This window comes from Meleagris gallopavo, chromosome 4 (assembly GCF_000146605.3).
Source record: "Meleagris gallopavo isolate NT-WF06-2002-E0010 breed Aviagen turkey brand Nicholas breeding stock chromosome 4, Turkey_5.1, whole genome shotgun sequence".
NCBI classification, from domain to species: domain Eukaryota; kingdom Metazoa; phylum Chordata; class Aves; order Galliformes; family Phasianidae; genus Meleagris; species Meleagris gallopavo.
The window spans coordinates 29,048,034-29,055,987 of NC_015014.2; the positions used below are offsets into that span (position 1 = coordinate 29,048,034).

Genomic DNA, 7,954 nt, shown 5'->3' on the forward strand with positions numbered 1-7,954 from the left:
CGGGGGCCGCCCCCGGTGGGAGGATGGATACCTGAGTCCTGGTGGAGGCTCCTGGGCAGTGGTGGCGGCTTCTGGGTGGTGATGGTGCTCCTTGACTAGATGGGAGGAGGCTGGGCTGGGAGGAGCTGAGTTTGGCTGCTTTCTGAGCAAAAGTAGCACCTTGAAAGATGTTTTTCTATGTGTTGCCACATGGAGTTATTTCCATAGTTCTAGGAGGCACATATAGATTGCTGTTGGAGAATCTTTGGGCAGCTAAATGTGAAATGTTCCTTCAATTCGTGTGTAGGAATCTATCCCGTTTGCTGTGGATAGTTTGCAACAAGATGTACGACCTAACTTAATGTAGGTCATTAGGAAAAAGAAGATAGGTACTTACGCCGTTTCCACAGGAGATGTTCAGTGCTCTGGGAGTTCTGCTGCAGTAATTGGCACAACTTGCTAGGACCAGGCATGTTACTTCGTTAAAATTCACAATTCACGCAAGTAAACTGTGAAGACCAGATCAACAGTTCTTAAGTTTAACAGCTCAAATCTAGTTGTATTTTTCAGTTTGAACTGTGCTGTTATTTAAGTTGCTGCATCATGCTAGCAGTTGATGGCTCTAACTCTTTTGTTTGTGAACTCTTACTCATGCAATCAAAGGTTCAAAGCTGCTTAAATGCTGTCAATTTCTCTTAGGGGCTCCCTGTGTGAGTATAAGAGCTTAAGCCTCTGCTACAGCTGCTGTCAATAGACTAGGTAAGATAAATTAATATCTACTGGAGTTCCAGTTGAACACAAAAGCATCAGGCTATGGGGACCTTACCTCTGAAAAAGGGATCTTGGGAGTTGAGGGGCTTGGCTTCAGCATATCCAAAAACCAGTGGTGGATTACCAGCTGCTTGCATCTTCACGTGCCTGGTAAAGCTCACGTGTTCCAGACAGCAGAACCTAAAGTGGTGCCTTTAGAATCAGGGAGTTTGCTAGTCGACTGTTTCTTTTTAATCAAATACACAAAGCTCTGTTAAATCAAAGTAGCAGATAAATACAAAATAGATACGCTTCTGAAACCGCCTACCTTCTCATAGGAGTTCAGTGCAAAATAGAAACGTTTGTAGATGCCTTTGTCAATAGGCAGAATAACTCTGAAGGAAGTGAAGGTTCTCTGCTGTAACTACTGTATATAATTCAGACTTTCATGCTACTACCAGTAAACTTTTCAATATTAGTGGATGACAGACATTTATCAGTTTGCTTAAAATTTGAAGTGTAAGAAAAAACTGATCACTTTTTTTTAAAAAAGACAGCTTTGGTAAATGTTTGTATGACTATATAAAAGACAACTTATAGTAAGCAACTGAAGGTATTATAAATTAACCCATAAAAGACCCATCGTAAGGGCTTGCGTAGATGAAATTGCCTTTCATCCTCTAATAGTTAAATTGAAACTGCAACCTTCAAAGCGCCCTTAAACTCAGACTATAAAAAGAAGTAAAGTAGCTGTATTTAAGAGTGTTTCCTATTTAAGTATTTAAGAGTGTATCCTATTGCACTGTAGTTAGAGAGGGTACAGTGTTATTTACCACGTGTTACTAGCAAATCATAAATGCCTAGGGGAAGAAATAACCAGGAAGAAATGCATGCAGTTAGCAAGCATCTTGCTGCGGCTGCTCTGCAAGTTTTAAGTATGTACTCTTTGCCTTGCTAGCAGTTCTGGTGGCAGCCTCTTCTGCAGTCTTACTTAAGTGCAGCTTTTGCCTAAGAGCTGTAACTTCAGCCACTCTGTGCTCATTTTACTACAGAAGTGGAATATGAAAAACAATACTCTTACATTCTGACTGTGCCAGACCATTACTCCAGTTCAGTCACCTTGGACTTTTCATGCTCCTATTTTGTAATTTCTCAAGTGTCTCTCAGACTCTTAAAATAGCATATAAAATTGACAACAGGAAAAGGGTTGAACATCTAGAGGGTGAGACTACCATTTAAAAGCAACTTGATGCCAAGCTGGAAGAACCTCAGGAAGCTTGGTAAAGGAAAAAGCAGAGCCTACTACAGCAGGTGTTTTTTTTTTTTTCTCACCTCCTCCTGCACTGGCTGGTTACGGGACAGGGAGAAAGCTACGGGGTTACCGGATTTTCAACTGAATGAAGCACAGAGCGAGATCATTTGCTGCTGAAAAGTTATCTGATTTCAAGGTTGATGGATCAGATAACTTCAGAATACCTTTTTGGGCAAAAGGAAGTGCTACGACTGTCATCTCAGTGGTTTCTTTCACGGTGATATGTAAAAGAGGGCTGGTGGTGCTCAGCATTTAGGTAGATAATTGCATGTGGAGAGATGTGTTCCCAGTTACATCCCCTTTTTAAAATAAGGAGGTGATTATTTTATGTTGTAAAAACAAGTTCTTGTATATGCATTTGATTAGTTTTTTTTCCTAAAACTACAACTGTAAACAGAGCCTTGCTTCTATGCCAAGAGCCTGCGCTGCAAGTCCTTCTTTCTCAACTGTAGATTTTATCACTACTACTTCCAGAGTTTGCTACAGAAAAGACATCTTGTGAAGTACTTCACCCTGTTGGGTTTTTGACTGGTCTTACTCCAAAAACCGAAGTTACTCATGAATGCTCTCATCGCTCCATGAGCTTACCTCCTAAAGCACAAACCCCTTGGAAGCACCAAAAAGTAACACCACTGCTGGAAACTGCGCCTCTCAGCACCAGTGAAAGCAAGAAGAATTACTTGTCACAACTTTGTGCAATGATTTTTTTTTCCAGTTTTTTACGAATTAGACTATGGCTGTGTGTTTCTTTAAGGAGAACAAATGACAAAAAGGCTGGAGAGGGCGGAGTGATACTATCCAGCTGTTGGTGACTTGATTGGAGGAGAGTGGCGCAAGATGGCCTTTAGGCATCTCTCCCAGACAAATGACTCCATACTTAAGTCAGACAATGTTAAAAAAAACAAACTGGGATTTTTACTGTTATGTTACTTAGTATATATCACCAGTAGTGACATAAATTTGGTTAACTGTCTTTTTATAATTGGTAATACTAGTTATGATATTGCAATACTGTTATATTCTACTGTTGAGCTATAGCAACTTTGAAGTTAGTTTGCAGACGTTTGCCATATAAAATCCAGGTTACAAAAGGAAATAAATACTGACTTTTGGTCAAGATAACTTCTTGCGTAGAAATATGCTTATTTGACTCATCAAAAAATGTAAAATGATCATGCTTTGTAATGCTTACACGATCACGGGAATTCTCAACTCCCTCTTCTGCCATGTGGAACTTCATACTGCAATCTCATTACACAAGTGTAAGAGCTTTGTTTTTCTATGGCTGGCTGTTCTGTTTTGTTTTTAAAAAATATAAGGTTGAAGAACTCACTGAAGTTTGGTTATCAACATGAAGTTATATTAGGATTGCAGAGTATTACCTTAAGATTGTAAGGAGTATTTTGATTTGTCCCTGTAGTTCTGCATGGCTGAAAAGCTGGGATTTACCACTACTTTCCATCATCTTTTCCCTACATGCTTTTCTCCACGTGTTCAGATGTTCCAACTACCATTAGGCTAAACATTAACAGATTCAGACTCCTTTTCTTGAGCTTCTGATTTCGAGTTTCTCCAGCATCACATGATCAATCTTTATACATAAGGCACTTTCAAAATACCCGGCTACCATTTCTTGAGAGTTTCCTTGCCAGTACATTACTTAGTAAAGTATTATTTACAATTGTCCTTAAACACAGGTGATTTAATTCATTATTATTGCTCAATTAACAAGTGGTTCCTTGTAACGAAGTATGGGACTCTCATTCTTTGTAGCCAAGTTAACGCAAAAATTTCAATGAAAAAGTCTCTTTGGATTCTGATGACGCTTCATGCCAGCTGAAGTAACTGTTACAGACCAGAGAAACCCAAAAGAATCATCTTTCTCATTTTAATCGCTAACAACTGAAGGAGATTCTCCAAAATAAACCTGCTGCCTTTCTTTATAGAAAAAGTTTGAGATACTATGACAGTTCTGTGCAGTCATGCTTTCTCTAAAAGTATGTTTTCTGCACAGCCATCGTGCTGAAACTGCCTTTGTTGTTACAGTAACTAAGCAGCATCAGTGTAATCGCCTGGTAGATTCACCAACTTCGACAGTCAGTATTCACTATTTTTTAGAGTTGCTTCTAGGTCCACTGAAATAAATACACTGAAATACCCTTCTGCAAATACTGGGAGGTATAGCAACTGCTGTTTAACCCCACTGGCAGCTAACCGCTCTATTCGCCACCTTCCCAGAGGAATGGGGGAGAGAACTGGAAAAAAAACAATAAAGTAAAGTAGAACTCATGGTGTAATGCTATTACAGGATGGAAAGTACTGCAACAATAGCAGGGTGACAAAGTCTGGCTGCAGTAGATGAGAACAAGTCCAAGAAACCACAGATGTAGAAATAAAGGGAAAGATCTGCCTACCTCTGAGAGGCATCACGTGATCTGAGAGGCAGGGATCACCAGCAAGAGATGCCCTCGCCTCCACTGCCAACCCTTAAAAGAGGTCTGGGAAGGGGTGGATCCTTCCAGTCATTCAGGTACATTGCATGCACCTGAGCTCCCGTGGGTTGGCCCTCACTTCCTACCAGGTGCTCAATCACTGCTTCAGGCCCTGACTTGCATCTCCACTACATGTGGACAGAGCTAAAACTTTTTACTGAGATAAATAGTTACAAATATGTATTACTGCACACACACAAACATATATAATAAGTGATGCGCAAGTAATTGCTCACCACCACCAGGTGACTGATGCTCAGCTAGCTCCCCAGTGAATGGAAGAGAACAAGATGAACTCTCACCCCCTTCAAAATTCTTTCCATGTGATGTCACACAACACAGAATACCCTTTGACCACTTTAAGTCAGCTGTCCCTATTTCATTGCCTCCCAGCTCCATGGATTGTTTGCTAACAACAGCATTGGCTCTGAACAACACTGTCCAGCAGCAACAATAAACATGGGTGTGTTATCAACATTGTTTTTCGTCACAGAACCAAAACATGGCCTCATAACAGATGCTCTGGAAAAAAAAAAACTCCTTCCCAGCTGCTACTAAGGCAATACCTTTGGTTTACTTGGAATTAAAACCAATTAGCTCTAGGGATACATAGTTTCTTGCCTATAATGTTCTTACTGACAAAAACTGTCCCATGAGTATTGGAAAAAGTAAAAAAAAACAGGAAAAAAAATTATAATTAAAAAAATCAATTGATCTTCTAATTTATATGTTCAGCAATTTATGGAAAAAACTAACTGGGATAAAATAAGAACCATTTCCACAAAACAAAGACAAAGCTCACATTATGAAAATCTCAGAATCACTGAATGGCTTGGGTTGAAATGGACCTTAGGGATCGTCAAGATCCTGCTCAAGAGCGTTTCCTGAGGTTATATTCCAATAGTAGGCTAGGATTTCATTATCTGTAATATTAAGAGGCCATTTAAAGGATTTACTACTTCAGTCCAGTCCTACAGATCAACAGATCACAAACCATAACTCTCAATTCATAGCCGCCCGCTTACCATTCCTGTTTTCCCTCACATCAATGTTTCAGATAGGATGAAGAAATAAAACAACGAAATCAGTGGAAAACAGGCTGACATTGCAACATTTCTTGCCAAGATAAAATCAAATATGGAAAAATATATCACAATTGCAGATTGAATTTTTAGTTGGGAATTCTATAAATGTAAGGACTACAGAAGTAAAAACAAACTAAGAAAATGAATTAGTGCATACTTACCCAACGTGATGAACATGCAACTCACCATGGGATTTTTTTTTTTTTAGATAGTCCGCACACTTTCACAGAAAAGAAGCAGATGTTCATTTTCCTCAGTAGAAAATAAAATTAATTCCACCCAACTGTGACCTTTCACTACCTTACCTTTCCATGAAATTTAGGTATAATTATCTAAAGACATGATAAATATCCTAGCAAATCCCATCCAATGAGCTCTATAGACATGATCTTCATGCCAAAAAAACGATGATTGTAACTTACAGTTCTCTGTCTTCCCGTGGTGAAAATGTAATAACTGCATAAATTAAACACGGGTTTTATTTTACATTGCGGCTTCTTCACGAGGAGAAGCATCATTAAAGTACATGGTAAGCCAGAAGAATTTCCACATCAGCTGCAAATGGCCAAGAGAAAATAAGAAAATAACGAAAGTGTAACATGATGGAAAACAGAGCAATGACAACAGAGCAACAAGGTCCAGGGTACCACAACTGAAGAGTTCCTCAAACACAACAGCAGCAAACACAAAAATAAAGGAAACATCCCTAAGAGAGGGTTAGCCTGCACTGCCAACCCTTAAATGAGGTCTGGGAAGGGGTGGATCCTGGCTCCACCCCTGCTGCTCACTCAGGAACATTGCATGCACCTGTGCGCCCCTGGGTTGGCCCTGCCTTCCCAGCAGGTGCTCCATCAGTGGCTCGAGCTGTGACTTAGGATGTCCGCTGCTGTAGTGATTTCCGCTACAATAACAGTGTTGGTATTCAGAACGCTTCGCTTCCTAGGTCCATCGTCATTATTTGGTCTGCGTAACTACACCTAACGTTTCAATTAAAAGAAGAGTAATTAAATAAGAAAATGATCCGAATCTGTTTTCAACGGGATTGACTACAGTTGGTTAGAAAATATTCCTGAATGTCTATCTCAAATATATGGAAATGGAAATACGACTTCATCTAAAAATAACACAATTTTACCTAAAAACAGGAATCTAATGTGTGCTTCCATCATTTGAAAATACTGTATTTTTAGATAATATGGCAGAGACAAAATATTGAAGTTAACATGATCTCATTCTCTGTGTACTTTGAGGATAAGTGATGCCGCTGAAGAAAAGACTATTCCATTTTTTTTTTTTTTTTAATATCAGTTCCCCTTCTCCATATTTCTGTGTAGGAAACGGTTGCAGCAGATACTTTACTCTCAACTGAATGCTAACTCACAGAAACAGCATCCCCGATTAACGCTCCAGTTACTGCTTCTGCTCAGCTAATGGCTTGCCAAGAAGGAAAAGCCCGGGGGGAGGAAACGTTCAATTCATCGCTCCCGGAGGTGCTGTGCGTGGTGCCTGCAGGCTGAATAGTGTTCCCCAGCTACCGTCGGGAAACGGTGAGGTGAGGGAGCACTGCTTGGCTTTGGGGGGAACACGACAGGCGTGTGGAGCAGCTACGAAATATAGTGCTGGAAGCTGCAAGCATGAATATATTTTCTGCCCCGCTAATGAATTAAAGGATCTGACGTGAAACTGAGGTACGGTTTCCACCAATTCCCGTAGTGCAGTTGTTTCTTTTCTAGAAATTCTCCTTTTGTTGAAGCAATTGTTACCATTGTGCAGCTATAAGGGATCCAGGGTGCCTCTACGCCAGTATTTGTGATGGCGATTCCACAGTCGCACTGCTGAAAGGACAGCAAAACCAATTTGCAAAAGAAATACAGGCGTGAGCCTCAGCGGGAAGCGAGCAAGCAGCGAGGGAAGGTTTGCTACAGAACTTAGGACACCGTGCAGCTGTGTCAGGTCTGGCAATAGCTGCGCTCTGATTGAACGGAGCCTTGCAACGCAAGGAGTGGCCGTTCCTCGTCACACTGAGATACGTCTGGCTACGTATAATTAAGGACAGTTACGAGCACGGGGGGACACTCACTGTATGCACAACGTGCGCCGGGTGACAGCTTAGCTCCTTCTCTTCTCTCTCCTATGGAGATAGGATAGCTTTAGGGAGCTGTGAACTATGGCGATGGCAATGAAGATGGTCACACAAGAGCGCACAGAGGCCGCTATCAGCACATTCACCCACGCGGAGAAATGAAAGAGAGTAAGAAAGGGGAAAGGAATTTCAACTACCCTCTCTCTAATTAACACAATTAATACAAACAAAATGTGTCAGTTACACAGGCAGC

General features: G+C 40.7%; 1 long non-coding RNA gene across 1 annotated transcript; it reads left to right on the top strand.

Moving 5' to 3' along the window:
* The first annotated feature begins 202 nt into the window (after positions 1-202).
* On the top strand, positions 203-2,934 carry LOC109367273. Its single transcript, XR_002114252.2, has 2 exons — positions 203-738; positions 2,092-2,934. It is a non-coding gene; the product is annotated as an uncharacterized LOC109367273 (long non-coding RNA).
* The last annotated feature ends 5,020 nt before the right edge of the window (positions 2,935-7,954 follow it).